The sequence below is a fragment of the Idiotropiscis lumnitzeri genome, chromosome 7 (genome assembly GCF_059441095.1).
Source record: "Idiotropiscis lumnitzeri isolate Australia: NSW breed Sydney's pygmy pipehorse chromosome 7, RoL_Ilum_1.0, whole genome shotgun sequence".
Lineage (NCBI taxonomy): Eukaryota > Metazoa > Chordata > Actinopteri > Syngnathiformes > Syngnathidae > Idiotropiscis > Idiotropiscis lumnitzeri.
Window position 1 is genome coordinate 19,751,455 of NC_142397.1, and position 21,899 is coordinate 19,773,353.

General features: G+C 42.2%; 11 non-coding genes across 11 annotated transcripts; all 11 read right to left on the reverse strand.

Moving 5' to 3' along the window:
- Positions 1–205: 205 nt before the first annotated feature.
- Positions 206–276, reverse strand: trnag-gcc (transfer RNA glycine (anticodon GCC)). The gene has a single exon. It is a non-coding gene; the product is annotated as a tRNA-Gly (tRNA).
- An 872-nt stretch (positions 277–1,148) lies between these two features.
- Positions 1,149–1,219, reverse strand: trnag-gcc (transfer RNA glycine (anticodon GCC)). The gene has a single exon. It is a non-coding gene; the product is annotated as a tRNA-Gly (tRNA).
- A 1,962-nt stretch (positions 1,220–3,181) lies between these two features.
- Positions 3,182–3,252, reverse strand: trnag-ccc (transfer RNA glycine (anticodon CCC)). The gene has a single exon. It is a non-coding gene; the product is annotated as a tRNA-Gly (tRNA).
- Positions 3,253–3,966: 714 nt separating this feature from the next.
- Positions 3,967–4,037, reverse strand: trnag-gcc (transfer RNA glycine (anticodon GCC)). Its single transcript has one exon. It is a non-coding gene; the product is annotated as a tRNA-Gly (tRNA).
- An 872-nt stretch (positions 4,038–4,909) lies between these two features.
- On the reverse strand, positions 4,910–4,980 carry trnag-gcc (transfer RNA glycine (anticodon GCC)). Its single transcript has one exon. It is a non-coding gene; the product is annotated as a tRNA-Gly (tRNA).
- Positions 4,981–6,942: 1,962 nt separating this feature from the next.
- Positions 6,943–7,013, reverse strand: trnag-ccc (transfer RNA glycine (anticodon CCC)). The gene has a single exon. It is a non-coding gene; the product is annotated as a tRNA-Gly (tRNA).
- Positions 7,014–7,727: 714 nt separating this feature from the next.
- Positions 7,728–7,798, reverse strand: trnag-gcc (transfer RNA glycine (anticodon GCC)). Its single transcript has one exon. It is a non-coding gene; the product is annotated as a tRNA-Gly (tRNA).
- Positions 7,799–8,469: 671 nt separating this feature from the next.
- On the reverse strand, positions 8,470–8,540 carry trnag-gcc (transfer RNA glycine (anticodon GCC)). The gene has a single exon. It is a non-coding gene; the product is annotated as a tRNA-Gly (tRNA).
- Positions 8,541–10,503: 1,963 nt separating this feature from the next.
- On the reverse strand, positions 10,504–10,574 carry trnag-ucc (transfer RNA glycine (anticodon UCC)). Its single transcript has one exon. It is a non-coding gene; the product is annotated as a tRNA-Gly (tRNA).
- Positions 10,575–11,357: 783 nt separating this feature from the next.
- trnag-gcc (transfer RNA glycine (anticodon GCC)) lies at positions 11,358–11,428 on the reverse strand. Its single transcript has one exon. It is a non-coding gene; the product is annotated as a tRNA-Gly (tRNA).
- A 1,390-nt stretch (positions 11,429–12,818) lies between these two features.
- On the reverse strand, positions 12,819–12,889 carry trnag-gcc (transfer RNA glycine (anticodon GCC)). The gene has a single exon. It is a non-coding gene; the product is annotated as a tRNA-Gly (tRNA).
- Between the last annotated feature and the right edge of the window lie 9,010 nt (positions 12,890–21,899).

Consider the following 21,899-nt stretch of genomic DNA (forward strand, 5'->3'; position numbering starts at 1 on the left):
AGTTTGAGTTCAAATGAAATTTCCTTACTAATAGCAATGCTTCTACGCTGGTAGAATTATAATGTCATGAATTGCTGGAGGCTCATTGGGATATAGGCATTATTCGCACTTTGGGTGCGAGAGGTGCTTGGTTCAAATCAGGGATGGTGATGTCCAACAAGAGATCACCCTCACAGTGTACATGTCATGAAGCAACAGCAGCATTTGCATTGGCCGGGAATTGAACCCGGGCCTCTCGCATGGCAAGCGAGAATTCTACCACTGAACAACCAATGCTTACGAGTCCGGGACGGGGGGTCTGTGTGTTGGCGGAGCTCCCTGTGGCCGTGGGCTGTCATCCCTCTCAACGCGGATGACCTACCCTGGGTACATTTTCTCATATGGTTTCTCTGTGCCTTGCTATGTCTTTCTACGAAGATAGTTTATTAGGTTGTGTTGCAGACCGGGACCCTCTGCACTTTGTCTAGGGTCTACCCCGGTCAGTCCGGGCCTGAGGGGTCTGTGTGTTGGCGGAACTCCCTGTGGCCGTGGGCTGTCATCCCTCTCAGCGCGGATGACCTACCCTGGGTACATTTTCTCATATGGTTTCTCTGTGCCTTGCCATGTCTTTCTGTCTTTTTACGAAGATAGTTTATTAGGTTGTGTTGCAGACCGGGACCCTCTGCACTTTGTCTAGGGTCTACCCCGGTCAGTCCGGGCCTGAGGGGTCTGTGTGTTGGCGGAACTCCCTGTGGCCGTGGGCTGTCATCCCTCTCAGCGCGGATGACCTACCCTGGGTACATTTTCTCATATGGTTTCTCTGTGCCTTGCCATGTCTTTCTGTCTTTCTACGAAGATAGTTTATTAGGTTGTGTTAATGCGTGTGTTCTGTGTGTATGCGAGTTCAGGCGTGTATGTGGATGTGTCTTGTGTTTATGTTGGGTGGGTGAAATGGGTTTTAGTCTTTTGTTGTAATTTGGATGTTTATATTGTACAGCACTCTGAGCTGCATTTTACGTATGAAAAGTGATATATGAATAAAATTTGATTGATTGATATAGGTATTATTGGCACTTTAGGTGCAAGAGGTTTCTGGTTCAAATCAGGGATGGTGGTGTCCAACAAGAGATCGCACTCATTGCGTACTGCCATGAAGCAGCAGCAGCTTTTGCATTGGCCGGGAATTGAACCCGGGCCTCTCGCATGGCAAGCGAGAATTCTACCACTGAACAACCAATGCTTACAGAGGAATGCCCTTCAGTCATAGACGTCCACTAAGGATAACGTTTTCAAGGGACCAAATGAGACCATTTTTTTCGTTTTTGAAACGTAGCATTATAGCAATGTAAGTAATGCAACAAGTGAATGGTACATTCCTTTAACGATAAGATCACTCTCCACCACTTTATAATTATGACCACGACCTATAAAGATAACCAGTTTTGATGCATTGGTGAGAAGAGGTTTGGCTTTTTGGACTGGGGGTATAAATCTCATTTACGGTGTATGAGGACAAGTTTCGAATCCCAAACGAGTCCTTCTTTACACTGGGTAAATATAAACATTGTTTCTGAACTTTGAGTTCAACTGAAACTCCCGTACTAATAGGAAAGGATCTACGCTGGTAAAATTAGAACGTCATCAATTTGTTGGCTCCTTAGGCCTTGGTTGTCATTTGCAATTTGGGAGCACGCAATTTCTGGTTTAAATACGAACAGGTGCCGATTCAGGCTTGCGGAGACCCGTTTAAACCTCAGGCTACAAGCACATGGTCGCATTCGGCTCATGGGTCTAGGCGGTTGATTCTCGCTTAGGGTGCGGGAGGCTGGGTTCAAATCTCAGACGAGCCACCGCTGAGTTGGAATACACATGGTTTACCAAACTTTGAGTCCGTTAACAATTTCAAAGGCAGACTGGAAAGGGTGACGCTGGTAAACTTAACATGAAATTACAAAACTGAAAACATTACGACTGTACTTAAAAAAAAAACTATACTTCAGGTCCTTGTTATTTCAATAACCTTCGTCTTATCTCCAAAGTCCGATACCTTTCAAAAATCTTGGAAATGACAGTTTCTACCCAGCTCCATTCCCAAATGACCTCCAATAACCTCTATTAATATTTCAAGTCTAGTTTCCGACCTAATGCAGTACAGAAATCTCACTCATCAAGAACACCAATGACCTCCTCCTGGCAAGCCACCCTAGCCTACTTAACATTCTCACCCTCCTCGATCTCTCAGCAGCTTCTGATTCAATTTTAACACCATCTTCCTGAACGGACTCCATTACAGTGGAATTACACAAACACAACTCTTCAATTATTCAACGCCGATGTGTCCGGTGGGACCCAATTCGTTCAACTGACATCATTCAAATCCCACCCATCCCCTGTTTTTTCTGGTGTCCAACAAGGCTCTGTCTTAGGCCCTCTCCACTTCGTTATCTTTATTCTTACCTCTTGTCGAGCTGTTTCACAGATTAATCATACACTTCCACTGTTATGCAAATGACACTCAGCTCTACCTCGCCACATAACCAACTGCCACTATTCCTGCTTCCTCCCTTTCTGACTGCTTCTCCGAACTTAATCACTGGTTCTCATCCAATTATGTGCAACTCAACATTGATAAAACTGATATCCTACTGGTAGGTACCAAGTCCACTCAAGACAGAACTTAGCGTTTTTCACATGACACTTGACAATACCTCAGTTTTACCCCCTGGTCAGGTTTTACTCTGGGTGTCATCCACTCCCTCCTTTCACTGAGAATTAAATAACATGGTCTGATCTGGATAGTTTCTACTTTATGAAATAATTGTCCTGCGTCCCCGTCCATTGTCCTTTTAAAGAGCTTACGTCCTTGCATTTAACCAGTCCTAGTCACAATTACTTTCAATAATGTACTGAAAAAACACCTGATTAAACGCCACAATTGCTAAATTTAGCCCAAAAAACGGATTTCTACATACATTAAAAGGTTCTGACAAATAGCCTCGGGTCTCCACATTAGTAAATCGAGTGTTATTAATATCCTATGCACCGGTAGACGGTGTTGTCATTCCCGCCCTGAAATGAGGCAAACTGCAGATAAAGCTGGGGTCGCAAGAGGGAAATTGACAGATGAAAACAACTTAGGCGTGGCACGTTCCAACAACAGGTCACAATCGTAATTAATACTATATGACATTGCTTCAGCTTTTGCATTGGCCGGGAATTGAACCCAGGGCTCTCGCATGGGAAGCGAGAATTCTACCACTGAACTACCAATGCTTAGTACAGCGCGGTCAAATAGACATAGATGACCACCAAGGAAAACCTTTTTTAATGGACCCAATAAGACCTTTTTTTCCATTCTTGAAACAGTGCAAAATTAACCTATCTCATGCATCAAGTGAACGATACATTCCTTTAACGATGAGATCATTTTGCAGAAATTTTTTAATACTGGGAAATGCACTAACGATCCACGACCATACATTGCGATAATGGATGCCAGTATCAAGACATTGAGAAAACACTGATAACGTCTGATAATGTGACATTGAGATAACATATTTCAGCATTGTGAGACTAAACTGCTGCATTTCTGATAGTTGGAACTCCACCTCTTTATAATTAAGACTACGTTCTATAAAGATAACCGATTTCGACACCTTGTAAAAAGAGGTTTGGCTTTTTGGACTGGCTGTATAAGTCTCACTTCAAGTTTGTGAGGACACTTTTTTCAAATCCCAAACGTGTCCTCCATTACACTGGGTGAATATAGACATGGTTTCGGGAGTTTGAGTTCAAATGAAATTTCCTTACTAATAGCAATGCTTCTACGCTGGTAGAATTATAATGTCATGAATTGCTGGAGGCTCATTGGGATATAGGCATTATTCGCACTTTGGGTGCGAGAGGTGCTTGGTTCAAATCAGGGATGGTGATGTCCAACAAGAGATCACCCTCACAGTGTACATGTCATGAAGCAACAGCAGCATTTGCATTGGCCGGGAATTGAACCCGGGCCTCTCGCATGGCAAGCGAGAATTCTACCACTGAACAACCAATGCTTACGAGTCCGGGACGGGGGGTCTGTGTGTTGGCGGAGCTCCCTGTGGCCGTGGGCTGTCATCCCTCTCAACGCGGATGACCTACCCTGGGTACATTTTCTCATATGGTTTCTCTGTGCCTTGCTATGTCTTTCTACGAAGATAGTTTATTAGGTTGTGTTGCAGACCGGGACCCTCTGCACTTTGTCTAGGGTCTACCCCGGTCAGTCCGGGCCTGAGGGGTCTGTGTGTTGGCGGAACTCCCTGTGGCCGTGGGCTGTCATCCCTCTCAGCGCGGATGACCTACCCTGGGTACATTTTCTCATATGGTTTCTCTGTGCCTTGCCATGTCTTTCTGTCTTTTTACGAAGATAGTTTATTAGGTTGTGTTGCAGACCGGGACCCTCTGCACTTTGTCTAGGGTCTACCCCGGTCAGTCCGGGCCTGAGGGGTCTGTGTGTTGGCGGAACTCCCTGTGGCCGTGGGCTGTCATCCCTCTCAGCGCGGATGACCTACCCTGGGTACATTTTCTCATATGGTTTCTCTGTGCCTGGCCATGTCTTTCTGTCTTTCTACGAAGATAGTTTATTAGGTTGTGTTAATGCGTGTGTTCTGTGTGTATGCGAGTTCAGGCGTGTATGTGGATGTGTCTTGTGTTTATGTTGGGTGGGTGAAATGGGTTTTAGTCTTTTGTTGTAATTTGGATGTTTATATTGTACAGCACTCTGAGCTGCATTTTACGTATGAAAAGTGATATATGAATAAAATTTGATTGATTGATATAGGTATTATTGGCACTTTAGGTGCAAGAGGTTTCTGGTTCAAATCATGGATGGTGGTGTCCAACAAGAGATCGCACTCATTGCGAACTGCCATGAAGCAGCAGCAGCTTTTGCATTGGCCGGGAATTGAACCCGGGCCTCTCGCATGGCAAGCGAGAATTCTACCACTGAACAACCAATGCTTACAGAGGAACGCCCTTCAGTCATAGACGTCCACTAAGGATAACGTTTTCAAGGGACCAAATGAGACCATTTTTTTCGTTTTTGAAACGTAGCATTATAGCAATGTAAGTAATGCAACAAGTGAATGGTACATTCCTTTAACGATAAGATCACTCTCCACCACTTTATAATTATGACCACGACCTATAAAGATAACCAGTTTTGATGCATTGGTGAGAAGAGGTTTGGCTTTTTGGACTGGGGGTATAAATCTCATTTACGGTGTATGAGGACAAGTTTCGAATCCCAAACGAGTCCTTCTTTACACTGGGTAAATATAAACATTGTTTCTGAACTTTGAGTTCAACTGAAACTCCCGTACTAATAGGAAAGGATCTACGCTGGTAAAATTAGAACGTCATCAATTTGTTGGCTCCTTAGGCCTTGGTTGTCATTTGCAATTTGGGAGCACGCAATTTCTGGTTTAAATACGAACAGGTGCCGATTCAGGCTTGCGGAGACCCGTTTAAACCTCAGGCTACAAGCACATGGTCGCATTCGGCTCATGGGTCTAGGCGGTTGATTCTCGCTTAGGGTGCGGGAGGCTGGGTTCAAATCTCAGACGAGCCACCGCTGAGTTGGAATACACATGGTTTACCAAACTTTGAGTCCGTTAACAATTTCAAAGGCAGACTGGAAAGGGTGACGCTGGTAAACTTAACATGAAATTACAAAACTGAAAACATTACGACTGTACTTAAAAAAAAAACTATACTTCAGGTCCTTGTTATTTCAATAACCTTCGTCTTATCTCCAAAGTCCGATACCTTTCAAAAATCTTGGAAATGACAGTTTCTACCCAGCTCCATTCCCAAATGACCTCCAATAACCTCTATTAATATTTCAAGTCTAGTTTCCGACCTAATGCAGTACAGAAATCTCACTCATCAAGAACACCAATGACCTCCTCCTGGCAAGCCACCCTAGCCTACTTAACATTCTCACCCTCCTCGATCTCTCAGCAGCTTGTGATTCAATTTTAACACCATCTTCCTGAACGGACTCCATTACAGTGGAATTACACAAACACAACTCTTCAATTATTCAACGCCGATGTGTCCGGTGGGACCCAATTCGTTCAACTGACATCATTCAAATCCCACCCATCCCCTGTTTTTTCTGGTGTCCAACAAGGCTCTGTCTTAGGCCCTCTCCACTTCGTTATCTTTATTCTTACCTCTTGTCGAGCTGTTTCACAGATTAATCATACACTTCCACTGTTATGCAAATGACACTCAGCTCTACCTCGCCACATAACCAACTGCCACTATTCCTGCTTCCTCCCTTTCTGACTGCTTCTCCGAACTTAATCACTGGTTCTCATCCAATTATGTGCAACTCAACATTGATAAAACTGATATCCTACTGGTAGGTACCAAGTCCACTCAAGACAGAACTTAGCGTTTTTCACATGACACTTGACAATACCTCAGTTTTACCCCCTGGTCAGGTTTTACTCTGGGTGTCATCCACTCCCTCCTTTCACTGAGAATTAAATAACATGGTCTGATCTGGATAGTTTCTACTTTATGAAATAATTGTCCTGCGTCCCCGTCCATTGTCCTTTTAAAGAGCTTACGTCCTTGCATTTAACCAGTCCTAGTCACAATTACTTTCAATAATTTACTGCAAAAACACCTGATTAAACGCCACAATTGGTAAATTTAGCCCAAAAAACGGATTTCTACATACATTAAAAGGTTCTGACAAATAGCCTCGGGTCTCCACATTAGTAAATCGAGTGTTATTAATATCCTATGCACCGGTAGACGGTGTTGTCATTCCCGCCCTGAAATGAGGCAAACTGCAGATAAAGCTGGGGTCGCAAGAGGGAAATTGACAGATGAAAACAACTTAGGCATGGCACGTTCCAACAACGGGTCACAATCGTAATTAATACTATATGACATTGCTTCAGCTTTTGCATTGGCCGGGAATTGAACCCGGGGCTCTCGCATGGGAAGCGGGAATTCTACCACTGAACTACCAATGCTTAGTACAGCGCGGTCAATTAGACATAGATGACCACCAAGGAAAACCTTTTTTAATGGACCCAATAAGACCTTTTTTTCCATTCTTGAAACAGTGCAAAATTAACCTATCTCATGCATCAAGTGAACGATACATTCCTTTAACGATGAGATCATTTTGCAGAAATTTTTTAATACTGGGAAATGCACTAACGATCCACGACCATACATTGCGATAATGGATGCCAGTATCAAGACATTGAGAAAACACTGATAACGTCTGATAATGTGACATTGAGATAACATATTTCAGCATTGTGAGACTAAACTGCTGCATTTCTGATAGTTGGAACTCCACCTCTTTATAATTAAGACTACGTTCTATAAAGATAACCGATTTCGACACCTTGTAAAAAGAGGTTTGGCTTTTTGGACTGGCTGTATAAGTCTCACTTCAAGTTTGTGAGGACACTTTTTTCAAATCCCAAACGTGTCCTCCATTACACTGGGTGAATATAGACATGGTTTCGGGAGTTTGAGTTCAAATGAAATTTCCTTACTAATAGCAATGCTTCTACGCTGGTAGAATTATAATGTCATGAATTGCTGGAGGCTCATTGGGATATAGGCATTATTCGCACTTTGGGTGCGAGAGGGGCTTGGTTCAAATCAGGGATGGTGATGTCCAACAAGAGATCACCCTCACAGTGTACATGTCATGAAGCAACAGCAGCTTTTGCATTGGCCGGGAATTGAACCCGGGCCTCTCGCATGGCAAGCGAGAATTCTACCACTGAACAACCAATGCTTACGAGTCCGGGACGGGGGGTCTGTGTGTTGGCGGAGCTCCCTGTGGCCGTGGGCTGTCATCCCTCTCAACGCGGATGACCTACCCTGGGTACATTTTCTCATATGGTTTCTCTGTGCCTTGCTATGTCTTTCTGTCTTTCTACGAAGATAGTTTATTAGGTTGTGTTGCAGACCGGGACCCTCTGCACTTTGTCTAGGGTCTACCCCGGTCAGTCCGGGCCTGAGGGGTCTGTGTGTTGGCGGAACTCCCTGTGGCCGTGGGCTGTCATCCCTCTCAGCGCGGATGACCTACCCTGGGTACATTTTCTCATATGGTTTCTCTGTGCCTTGCCATGTCTTTCTGTCTTTCTACGAAGATAGTTTATTAGGTTGTGTTAATGCGTGTGTTCTGTGTGTATGCGAGTTCAGGCGTGTATGTGGATGTGTCTTGTGTTTATGTTGGGTGGGTGAAATGGGTTTTAGTCTTTTGTTGTAATTTGGATGTTTATATTGTACAGCACTCTGAGCTGCATTTTACGTATGAAAAGTGATATATGAATAAAATTTGATTGATTGATATAGGTATTATTGGCACTTTAGGTGCAAGAGGTTTCTGGTTCAAATCAGGGATGGTGGTGTCCAACAAGAGATCGCACTCATTGCGTACTGCCATGAAGCAGCAGCAGCTTTTGCATTGGCCGGGAATTGAACCCGGGCCTCTCGCATGGCAAGCGAGAATTCTACCACTGAACAACCAATGCTTACAGAGGAATGCCCTTCAGTCATAGGACGTCCACTAAGGATAACGTTTTCAAGGGACCAAATGAGACCATTTTTTTAGTTTTTGAAACGTAGCATTATAGCAATGTAAGTAATGCAACAAGTGAATGGTACATTCCTTTAACGATAAGATCACTCTCCACCACTTTATAATTATGACCACGACCTATAAAGATAACCAGTTTTGATGCATTGGTGAGAAGAGGTTTGGCTTTTTGGACTGGGGGTATAAATCTCATTTACGGTGTATGAGGACAAGTTTCGAATCCCAAACGAGTCCTTCTTTACACTGGGTAAATATAAACATTGTTTCTGAACTTTGAGTTCAACTGAAACTCCCGTACTAATAGGAAAGGATCTACGCTGGTAAAATTAGAACGTCATCAATTTGTTGGCTCCTTCGGCCTTGGTTGTCATTTGCAATTTGGGAGCACGCAATTTCTGGTTTAAATACGAACAGGTGCCGATTCAGGCTTGCGGAGACCCGTTTAAACCTCAGGCTACAAGCACATGGTTGCATTCGGCTCATGGGTCTACTCTAGGCGGTTGATTCTCGCTTAGGGTGCGGGAGGCTGGGTTCAAATCTCAGACGAGCCACCGCTGAGTTGGAATACACATGGTTTACCAAACTTTGAGTCCGTTAACAATTTCAAAGGCAGACTGGAAAGGGTGACGCTGGTAAACTTAACATGAAATTACAAAACTGAAAACATTACGACTGTACTTAAAAAAAAAACTATACTTCAGGTCCTTGTTATTTCAATAACCTTCGTCTTATCTCCAAAGTCCGATACCTTTCAAAAATCTTGGAAATGACAGTTTCTACCCAGCTCCATTCCCAAATGACCTCCAATAACCTCTATTAATATTTCAAGTCTAGTTTCCGACCTAATGCAGTACAGAAATCTCACTCATCAAGAACACCAATGACCTCCTCCTGGCAAGCCACCCTAGCCTACTTAACATTCTCACCCTCCTCGATCTCTCAGCAGCTTGTGATTCAATTTTAACACCATCTTCCTGAACGGACTCCATTACAGTGGAATTACACAAACACAACTCTTCAATTATTCAACGCCGATGTGTCCGGTGGGACCCAATTCGTTCAACTGACATCATTCAAATCCCACCCATCCCCTGTTTTTTCTGGTGTCCAACAAGGCTCTGTCTTAGGCCCTCTCCACTTCGTTATCTTTATTCTTACCTCTTGTCGAGCTGTTTCACAGATTAATCATACACTTCCACTGTTATGCAAATGACACTCAGCTCTACCTCGCCACATAACCAACTGCCACTATTCCTGCTTCCTCCCTTTCTGACTGCTTCTCCGAACTTAATCACTGGTTCTCATCCAATTATGTGCAACTCAACATTGATAAAACTGATATCCTACTGGTAGGTACCAAGTCCACTCAAGACAGAACTTAGCGTTTTTCACATGACACTTGACAATACCTCAGTTTTACCCCCTGGTCAGGTTTTACTCTGGGTGTCATCCACTCCCTCCTTTCACTGAGAATTAAATAACATGGTCTGATCTGGATAGTTTCTACTTTATGAAATAATTGTCCTGCGTCCCCGTCCATTGTCCTTTTAAAGAGCTTACGTCCTTGCATTTAACCAGTCCTAGTCACAATTACTTTCAATAATTTACTGCAAAAACACCTGATTAAACGCCACAATTGCTAAATTTAGCCCAAAAAACGGATTTCTACATACATTAAAAGGTTCTGACAAATAGCCTCGGGTCTCCACATTAGTAAATCTAGTGTTATTAATATCCTATGCACCGGTAGACGGTGTTGTCATTCCCGCCCTGAAATGAGGCAAACTGCAGATAAAGCTGGGGTCGCAAGAGGGAAATTGACAGATGAAAACAACTTAAGCACGTTCCAACAACGGGTCACAATCGTAATTAATACTCTATGACATTGCATCAGCTTTTGCATTGGCCGGGAATTGAACCCAGGGCTCTCGCATGGAAAGCGAGAATTCTACCACTGAACTACCAATGCTTACTACAGCGCTGTCAATTAGACATAGATGACCACCAAGAAAAACCTTTTTTAATAGACCCAATAAGACCTTTTTTTCCATTCTTGAAACTGCAAAATTAACCTATCTAATGCAACAAGTGAACGATACATTCCTTTAACGATGAGATCATTTTGCGGAAATTATTTAATACTGGGAAATGCACTAACAATCCACAACCATACATTGCGATAGTGGATGCCAGTATCAAGACATTGAGAAAACACTGATAACGTCTGATCATGTGACATTGAGATAACATATTTCAGCATTGTGAGACTAAACTGCTGCATTTCTGATAGTTGGAACTCCACCTCTTTATAATTATGACTACGTTCTATACAGATAACCGATTTCGACACGTTAAAAAACGTTTGGCTTTTTGGACTGGCTGTATAAGTCTCACTTCAAGTTTGTGAGGACACTTTTTTCAAATCCCAAACGAGTCCTCCATTCCACTGGGTGAATATAGACATGGTAGAGGGGAGCCCTCTAATCTCGTTGCACACTTGAGTACAATGACAATAAAGGGATTTCTAATTCTAATTCTAATTTCGGGAGTTTGAGTTCAAATGAAACTTCCTTACTAATAGCAATGCATCTGCGCTGGTACAATTAAAATGTCATCAATTGCTGGAGGCTCATTGGGCTAGAGGCATTATTCGCACTTTGGGAGCGAGAGCTTCCTGGTTCAAATCAGGGATGGTGGTGTCCAACAAGAGATCACCCTCACAGTATACAGGTCATGAAGCAACAGCAGCGTTTGCATTGGCCGGGAATTGAACCCGGGCCTCTCGCATGGCAAGCGAGAATTCTACCACTGAACAACCAATGCTTACGACTCAGCTACCTTTAGTCATAGACGTCCACTAAGGAAAACAGTTTTCAAGGGACCAAATAAGACCATTTTTTTCGTTCTTGAAACGTAGCATTATAGCAATGTAAGTAATGCAACAAGTGAATGGTACATTCCTTTAACGATAAGATCACTCTCCACCACTTTATAATTATCACCACGAACTGTAAATATAACCAGCTTTGATACATTGTGAGAAGAGGTTTGGCCTTTTGGACTGGGGGTATAATTCTCATTTAGGGTGTATGAGGACAAGTTTCGAATCCCAAACGAGTCCTTCTTTACACTGGGTAAATATAGACAGGGTTTCTGAACTTTGAGTTCAACTGAAACTTCCTTACTAATAGGAATGGATCTACACTGGTAAAGTTAGGATGTCATCAATTGCTGGGGGCTCATTGGGCTGAGGTCCTCTGGCACCAGCCTGTTAATTATTCCAAGGGTGAGGACTGGAACACATGGCGAGGCTGCATTCAGCCATTCTGGTCCTCGTCTATGGAATAGGCTGCCGGAGGTCATCATGTCCGCAGAGACTGTTGATATTTTTAAAGGAAGGCTCAAGACTCACCTCCTTAGTTTGGCTTTTAGATGATTTATCTTAGTCTTTTAATTCAGGACTGTCATTTTATCTACTATCATTGTCTTTCATTTTTAGCTTCTTTGTCTTTTAGCATCATCATTTTTCTGATATATTTTAGCTCCGTCGTTTTATGTTATTGTCTTTTAATTTTTAGCTTATTTTTCTTTTAGCATTATCATTTTCTTTTATATATTTCAGCTCCAGTGTTTCCTCAAGGGGGGCCTCCGCGCTGGGAGGTGTGGCTGGCCTTCTCACAGGGGGCTTCATCCCAGAGGCTCCCTAGGCCCGGCGGACCGGGACCCTCTGCACTTTGTCTAGGGTCTACCCCGGTCAGTCCGGGCCGGGGGGTCTGTGTGTTGGCGGAGCTCCCTGTGGCCGTGGGCTGTCATCCCTCTCAGCGCGGATGACCTACCCTGGGTACATTTTCTCATATGGTTTCTCTGTGCCTTGCCATGTCTTTCTGTCTTTCTACGAAGATAGTTTATTAGGTTGTGTTAATGCGTGTGTTCTGTGTGTATGCGAGTTCAGGCGTGTGTGCGTATGTGTCTTGTGTTTATGTTGGGTGGGTGAAATGGGTTTTAGTTTTTTGTTGTAATTTGGATGTTTATATTGTACAGCACTCTGAGCTGCATTTTACGTATGAAAAGTGATATATGAATAAAATTTGATTGATTGATATAGGTATTATTTGCACTTTAGGTGCAAGAGGTTTCTGGTTAAAATCAGGGATGGTGGTGTCCAACAAGAGATCGCACTCATTGCGTACTGCCATGAAGCAGCAGCAGCTTTTGCATTGGCCGGGAATTGAACCCGGGCCTCTCGCATGGCAAGCGAGAATTCTACCACTGAACAACCAATGCTTACAGAGGAATACCCTTCAGTCATAGACGTCCACTAAGGATAACGTTTTCAAGGGACCAAATGAGACCATTTTTTTCGTTTTTTAAACGTAGCATTATAGCAATGTAAGTAATGCAACAAGTGAATGGTACATTCCTTTAACGATAAGATCACTCTCCACCACTTTATAATTATGACCACGACCTATAAAGATAACCAGTTTTGATGCATTGGTGAGAAGAGGTTTGGCTTTTTGGACTGGGGGTATAAATCTCATTTACGGTGTATGAGGACAAGTTTCGAATCCCAAACGAGTCCTTCTTTACACTGGGTAAATATAAACATTGTTTCTGAACTTTGAGTTCAACTGAAACTCCCGTACTAATAGGAAAGGATCTACGCTGGTAAAAATAGAACGTCATCAATTTGTTGGCTCCTTAGGCCTTGGTTGTCATTTGCAATTTGGGAGCGCGCAATTTCTGGTTTAAATACGAACAGGTGCCGATTCAGGCTTGCGGAGACCCGTTTAAACCTCAGGCTACAAGCACATGGTTGCATTCGGCTCATGGGTCTAGGCGGTTGATTCTCGCTTAGGGTGCGGGAGGCTGGGTTCAAATCTCAGACGAGCCCCTCTGAGTTGGAATACACATGGTTTACCAAACATTGAGTCCGTTTACATTTTCAAAGGCAGACTGGAAAGGGTGACGCTGGTTAACCTAACATGAAACAGCAAAACTGAAACCATTACGACTGTACTTTAAAAAAAAACTATACTTCAGGTCCCCGTTATTTCAATAACCTTCGTCTTATCTCCAAAGTCCAATTTCTTTCAAAAATCTTGGAAATGACTATTTCTACCCAGCTCCATTCCCAAATGACCGCCAATAACCTCTATTAATATTTCAAGTCTAGTTTCCGACCTACTGCAGTCCAGAAACACCACTCAACAAGATCACCAATGACCGCATTGAGTGAAGGCAGCACGATGTTACGAAGTTTGTTTTCATTGAAAGGCATGTATAATTTTGTGTTTTTGATTTGCTGTAATTTAAACTAGGTTTTGCATAAAAGTGGTAGTATCCGTCGGTGTGGTTTTCAGCACACCATTCACTACAATTGTGAGCGTTTGAATCCGCCAAAATTGGGGGGAAATTACCCACATTTGCATTTGTTAGACCAAAGAAATTTTGAAATCAATGACGCTACCATAAGTGAATTTCAGTGATCAAAACACGATGAAAAGGGGAGAGGATTACTGAAGTGGGCTATGATGTTTCCAGCGAGCTCAAATTAAGTGGGAAAATACAGATAGGGGGTATCCTGTTAGAGAACACGTAATTGTATTCCAATTGACTGATTAGTGAATTTTTTTTTTATAACCACTGATAGCCGCGTCAAAAGTAGCAAAAGATTTAAAAAAATAAAGTCACTCGCGTTCTGTGTCGGATTCTAGGTGCATTCAATGACCACTTACGCAGTAGGAAAGTTACCAGGGGATACAGATTCTGGCAGCACCTGCCACAATAAGTACCCCCCCTCCAATCACAAAAATATTAACCCCAACCATCAAGTGACTTATTCTGCGTACTGTTGGAATTTATCTTTATATCAATGTTAGAATTTAATTTTAAACCAATGTAAACTCGAATTAGTAATCTGACTCCAATTCGCGACCTTAACCAACTCTCACTCATCCAACAATATGCGCGCTCGTTCTGCAATAGAAAGGTATCAGGAAGCCGGCATTTTCACGCACAAGTGGGTTTATTCCCAATACACAGACTTTCTACATGGCACCTGGGTCTCGGGTCCCTCTCAATACAACTCTACACCTCTCTTGCCACCAGCGAATGTGTTCTACCTCCGAGTTGCCCAATAATGATTCATCCTATACAATATGCAAATAGCACAGAGACAAAGGCATCCTGGCATGATTCTATTGGCTATGTGTTTCCTGCAGTTAACTTTAGCTTGCTCTTATTGGTCTTTCTTCAAGTGGTGGCTCCTCCTGCTTGTGGTTGAAGGGTCCAGTTTCTTGTCAACCCCTTCCCGCTCGAGGTGTCTGTCTGCGCCAGGCACCAACCTAAAACCTCCCAAACCTTCACATTCTTTCACTTTCTTTGTTCAGCTTGACCAGCCACACACTCAGCATTCCACAGAATAACAGTGACACAAGATGCAGGACATCGAATAAAATTAGCCAGGTTTAAACTCTTCCACTCCTTTAGTACTTATTGGATCATTTTGAGTAAGTGTGGCAAATTTCAGCAGGATCCCTTTTTCCTAGGCAAAGTTACTAGGGGGATATAGATTCTGGCATGTGCTGCCAGAATAAGTACTCCCCCCCCTCTAATCACAAAAATATTAACCCCAACCATCAAGTGACTTGTTCTGTGTATTTCGAGGATCATTTTGAGTACGTGTGGCAAATTTGAACAGGATCCCTTTTTTCTAAGCAAAGTTGCCAGGGGATACTGATTCTGGACGATGTTTTATCAAATATAACTTAAATGTAATTTCTCCCCAATCAAACACTGGATCATCCATGCTGTGCTCAAGCACCTTCTGCAATGATTTATTTCATTATCCTATAACTTTTAGGAACTTTTTACTAATATTTGCTGGAGTAGTTCCCTTTATTTGTAGTGTGTTTTAGTTGGACTATTTTGTATTTTTTCCATGCCATTTGTATTTCAAACAGTCCTTTTTTTATTTGTAATGTATCAAGTTTGGGGTATTTTATGTTCATGTTTGATATGGTTTGTATTGTTTGATACAGCTTTAATAAACTTTTTTTCAAGTTTTTCCTCACAGGGAGAAGTTTGCCCTGGGAGCCTTGTTGGACCATGGCCATGTTCCAGCCTCATATGTGTCCTAGGTAGCTGAGTACGCCAGCCTTTATTACTGGGGCCATAATGAATATTTTCTCCAGCTGTGGTCTTCGATTTGGTTCTGGCGTTGAGATGTCGTTAAGATGGTGTTCTTCACGAGATGCTCTGTACCCAACGTCTGGTCTTTCGTACTTTCGTATCTTAGTATTGTTCTTGAATATGTTTGGTTCCATATATTTATTTGTGGGATACTTTGAAGTGTTGTTTGCTGGGATGGGAGTTCGAGTATTATTAATGTGGAGTACTTTGATTTTCGTTGCCATGTATGAAAACCGTTCTATGAATAAAATATTTCCTTGTTTTATAGATAGACGTTGTTTACATTTTTAGTAGTAGTGTGTAAAATCGTACGTACAGTTAAGCAGTGCTATTTTTATAACAAATGGCAGTGGTCACGTCAAAATAAATGAGGAATAAAATAAACTCCTGCACATTGCATTTTGTCATTCTGCTGTTGGTCTTGCAGCAGGATTCCTATCAAATTCATAGGGTTGTAGGGTCAATAATATCCTCAACTCAGTGTGCATTAATACAAAGCTATTTGGTCAATTTATTCCTGACATTGAAGTGAAGTACCTAAACCAGTATGAATTTTTTTTTTCTCAAGTCAAACTAAAGTGTGGACTCGTACATTATAGTTCGTTGTTATTAAAATAGCTATTTATAATCATGGAGTACAGACACAGCATTGTTGCGTTGCTAAATTTTATTCCAATTACGTGACGTCAGCATGTTTACTAGTAAGTCGGACTTAATTGCGCTATAACTCAAGATGGATCCAGCAGAATATCATAAAATAACTGCATACAAAGATAAGTGTGAATACCCAATTGGGTTCACGAAGAAGGAGAAGTTGCTTCGCAGAAGAAAAGCATCTCTATATGACATTGAAGGTAAGATACGCGACGGAAATTAAGATAAAAAGAAGCCTAAGGCCTCCCGAAATATCGCATCACAGAAAGTGTCTTTTTTACCTAGACAAATAAGCGTTTTGGGAAATTGTGTCCTGTCATACAGAACTTCTAACGTCAATAGATTAGCCTTTGAGAGAAAGTAGTGTCCTTACACATTTAATTGTCGTGTCTGTGTATTCTTTCAAAATGTAATAGACTATGTATGAATTAATTAATTATTAAATTATAGCGAGCACAATTCAGTATGAAGGGAATTGATGATTAAATTTATGTACGATTCATCCCAACGTAATTTTCCAACAAATCACCATTTTGTCTATAATTCTTCTAAAACCATATCTAAAAAAGTCACGAGATGTTGAATATATGATATATACATTTATATCACAATCCTGTTTGCTGAATGATTTATTTGACATATGTAAATGGCATGAGGTTTTGGTCAGATGCAGCTATGATTGAATATTAGCCAAATAGCGTGGAGTCTGCATAATAGGACAGGTGTGCAAGAAAAAACAAAGACCTAAGCCATTAAGTGATATGGGATGGGTATTTTTCTGCAGAGGCAAAGAGAAGCTGATTGGGACAGTTTGTATGAATTCACCTGTTCATGTAATGTGATAAAAGTTATTGAGATGTGATATTAGAAGTTGATATAATTTAATTGGAAAAAAATGCCTTGGTATCTACATAATGTACATTTAATATATTACAGAGATGTTGCAAATCCATTTCTGCAAATTCATTGTTGTATTTTTACCTATTTCAGGAGGGGAGCTATATTATTGGCGCCAAAAAGGCACTACAAAAGCACTGCGGGTGAAATTGGTTTGTGGTACAGAAGAGGCAAATGACAGCTTCAAAGGTTTTCATGCCAGCCCTGCAGGGACACATTCAGGCCAAAAAAAGACCAGGGAAAGTATTTCTCTGAGATTTTACTGGCCTGGCATGTCTGTTGACATCAACACGTGAGTAAGTAAAGAACACACACAGACTATAGCCTATATCATTTTGCGATAGTATTTAAAAATACAAACAATTCTGATATATTAAGGAGCTAAATAATTTATCTGCAATATTTGTCTGTACAATTTCAAATGGTTAATGAGAAAATCTGTCCTTGTGTTTGCATGTATTTATTCATGATTAAGCCTCCCTCTCACAATAAATGCCAGTCAGTTGTCCCAGTCCACATCATGTCAGGCCAGTGGCATCTGTTTAAAAAAACCAACAGCGCTCATGCCTATACAGGTCAGTTAATTCAAATATTTGTCTTCTCTATTTTGACATCTGTATCTTCTGTATGGAAAGTACAGTATATATGCATTATTGTCAGGAATAACATTATCAAAGTAATTTTAAAATATTTCTTTCTTAGGTTTCTCAGCCGTTCGAGCTTGTAGGCATGGACTTGATCGGAAAACTGACGGAGACAAGAGAGAGTCATCAGTACGTCTGCGTCATTGTAGATTATTTTACCAAATGGCGTCAAGCCTACGCCTTGAAAACTAAATCTGCTGCAGAGGTCACAGCTTGCATTATAAAGTTTGTCTATCAATTCGAGTCTACCAAAAGGATACTCACAGATCAAGGCAAAGAATTTGTCAATGCAGTAAGTACTTCAGTCTTTCGCAGAAGTTATTGCCATCACAGTTCCACAGCGTATGTAATAATATCAGGAGACTTTTCATCATTTATATGGGCTCACAGGCATAAGAGCCCTCTGATAGAAACAGTAACTACAATGTGGCCTTGTTGGAATTTATCTTTATATCAATGTTAGAATTTAACTTTAACCCAATGTAAACTCAAATAAGTAATCTGACTCCAATTTGCGACCTTACCCAACTCCCACACATCCAACAATATGCGCGCTCGTTCTGCAATAGAAAGGTATCAGGAAGCCGGCATTTTCACACACGAGTGGATTTATTCCTAACACACAAATCTACAACTTGAGTTTGGGTCCCTCTCAATACAGCTCTACACCTCTCATACCACCAGCGAATGTGTTCTACCCCCGAGTTGCCCAGTACTGATTCATACTATACAACATGCAAAATGGCACAGACAAAGGCATCCTGGCATGATTCTATTGGCTATGTGTATTGCAGTTAACTTTAGCTCGCTCTCATTGGTCTTTCTCCTCCCGCCGAATCCCGTGGCTCCTCCTGCGTGCGATTCCCCGATGGCCGCTCCTTCCCGGAGTCATCTCGTCTCGCTCAGCACCTTGTTTCTAAAACATTCCATTCTTGCACAACCCCCGCAACCAGTTTCGCGCCACCAGTCACACTCTCAGCATTTTACAATATCACATTTTCATACATTGGATGCACCAACATCTAATGAACTATGTTAAGCTCAAACTCTTATATTCCTTTAATAGTCAAAAGTATGAAATCCTTTAAGTGTAACTGAAGTTTAGACCATGCTAATGACCAGACACTCAGAGGAATGCAGGAAGATTAGATCACAGCTGCACCACAGGAGGTGTGAACGAGACCCCTCTGAAACAATGGACTTCCATGCCAGGATCACAAAAGTGGCTCCGAGCAGTATAACCTTTGTTCAGTTTTAAATTGACTGCCATTTACATTATCCTTTAATCCCTCTCATGACCTCAGACATCTGAGGTCATCACTTGAACACCTTATTTCATTGCTGCACACGAGCTCGACATCACTTGCCATAAAACTAAAACACATCAAACAATTAGTAAAAGAATAAGAATCAGTAGAAAATTTCCTTCCCTCCTTATGGCCTCAGGTCCCCGAGGCCATCTTTCCATACTCACATCCTGGACTCCCGGAGTGCCACGGCTACCTCCGCCTCCTGGGGGTCCTTTTGAGGGATCATCATGTACTGACCACCCGGAGGGAGTGGCCCCAACGTGCGTTCTATTGTCTTAACAGTTAATGATCTGATACATGGAATACAGCAACATCCACATAACACCATAATAGCGGCAAACACAGCGATAGAAATCAGTACTGATGCAATCAAGCTTTTATATTTGCCAAAGATGTTTAACCAGTCAGAGTACCAACTGGTGTCCACACCTGAGTGCTCCTTCATTTTGTCACTTAACGTGCGCAGACCCTCCAATGCCTTGGTAAGGCGACCGTCAGGAGATGTTTTGTTGGGAATCAGAGTACAACACTGATCCCCAAAAATACCACACACTCCTCCTCTTTAGGCTAACACCATATCTAAGCTTATTCTGTTCTGGAATGCCATAAGAGACGTGGCAGCCAATTGCTCATGCACTGCCTGGAGTGCCGAGGTGGTGAAGTTCGCCAATCGTTGGACATTATCATCAACATAATTAATCCGGTCCACATTTTTGTTTACCGTAACAAACAGGAAAATACTCTCCCATCCTGCCGCAATTTGATCCACCAATTTATACTCGTCAGGGATCCCTCTTGGAACTCCAATTGCATCTATATACGTGGGATCTCCTGCATTCAACCATTCTTGCATGTCCCTTCTCTTCCTGTTAAGGAAGGGGATTCTTCCCCATTGTCCAACACCTTCCCACTCCATTTTGGCCAGATCTAAGGCTGTCACACTAACTGGCATGATCAGCGTTACCAGGGCGCACTTACCTGAGGCATTGGTGGGAAGCCTATCGTACAGCACTTTCTCTCCACACCACAGCCAAACATCATCACGAGCGAGAGGGATTCCTACTGGCAAAGCCACATTTTCATTACACCATGACTCCTGGAGATTTCCAATCCCAGGACCAGTCCCATTTAACTTTTAGGCAGGTGAACTTTTGTTTTGCAACTTGGGTGTCAAAAATAGGCTCTTTCTTTTTTATTCCCACATCATTCCATGGGTGTGTCCAATTAAAATTGTACCCAAGTGTTCACCTGTGTCGGTTGTTTACATTTCAGATTTAGCAGTAGTTGTTGTGTCTGTGTCAGCGTCTTACCATCATCTCGCTCTGCTCCATACCATACCATTCCATTACATGCTCCTTTCGCTCCATCACTTCTGTCATCCCGCATCCTATGTTCAAACGCAAACATCGTCCACACAAAGCACACGCCAGCAGGTAAAATAGTCAATAAGTTAAACATTTGCATCGTCATCGTCTTTGTTCAGACTCGAAAGTGTCTGACTTTGATCCAATTCATGCCATCTACACATTCCCTCTCTTGACCTGCCCGTCCGGGCGGTCAACCTCTAAGCTCAACCATGGCGAGCACAAATACAGGGGCCGGGCGCAACTGTGAGTTATGGTACCACTTCTGTCCCGTAGTTCCCAATTGGATGGCGTGTCAGGTTCTAGCCAGAACTCTAAACTGTCCTTATCAGCGAGATCGAGTCCACCTCCGGGAAAGCACCCGGAGGTTGATGTACGGAGCGATGTCCGACTCCAGTGATGCTGAGTTCACTGAGTTCAAACATCTAACTGTGTTCCGAGATAACAAATTAAGCCTCGAGCTAACGCTCCAATTTTGACTGTTAATTGACAAATTTTAAAGCAACACAAATGAAATAGTAACCATTTATGCTTAAAATAAAAAATCCCAAAACTATAATAACGCAGATACCGAATTAAACCTCTATTTTTTATTTTTATTTATTTATTTTTTTTTTTATGGGAAGAAAAGGTGCTCTACAAGACATAGACAGCTCCAAGACCGCTGCAGTCTTCACCTCCTATTGTCTCATGATTGGCTCAATCCACCTACAGGCTGTGCCCACACTGATTCTGTCAACTGGGGGAGGGGGTAGAGACAGTAAAAACATCGCGGAGCTGTGGAGCCGAGCCCCAACTCAGTCGGGCCCTGGGTCCACAACACCTCTAGCAGAGACACACACAGAACTACCATTTCCGAGCGACCCCTCCCTGGAAATTTTGAAATTTAGTAATGTTCCCAAAACCAAAGAATTTGTAGTCGGTGCTGATATATGATCTCCCGATTGTGCAACAACTATGGGGTCCAGACCTCTAGTATGATGACGCTCATCAATATTCAATGCGATTTGTGGCTCGGCGAAAGTAAACAATTCATACCATTTCCGCTGCTCAGGGACAAGGCACGCGTGCGAGGCAACGCCAGTAGACATAACAAATATATAATTATAACGCAAGATGCACTCATGACTAAATTTGGATGAGTGCATTTTTGATAAACCAAATCATGTTTGTGATCACATGTACAATGTGATATGTCAATTGGTGAATTGAAAGGGTGGCGGTTGCTAAA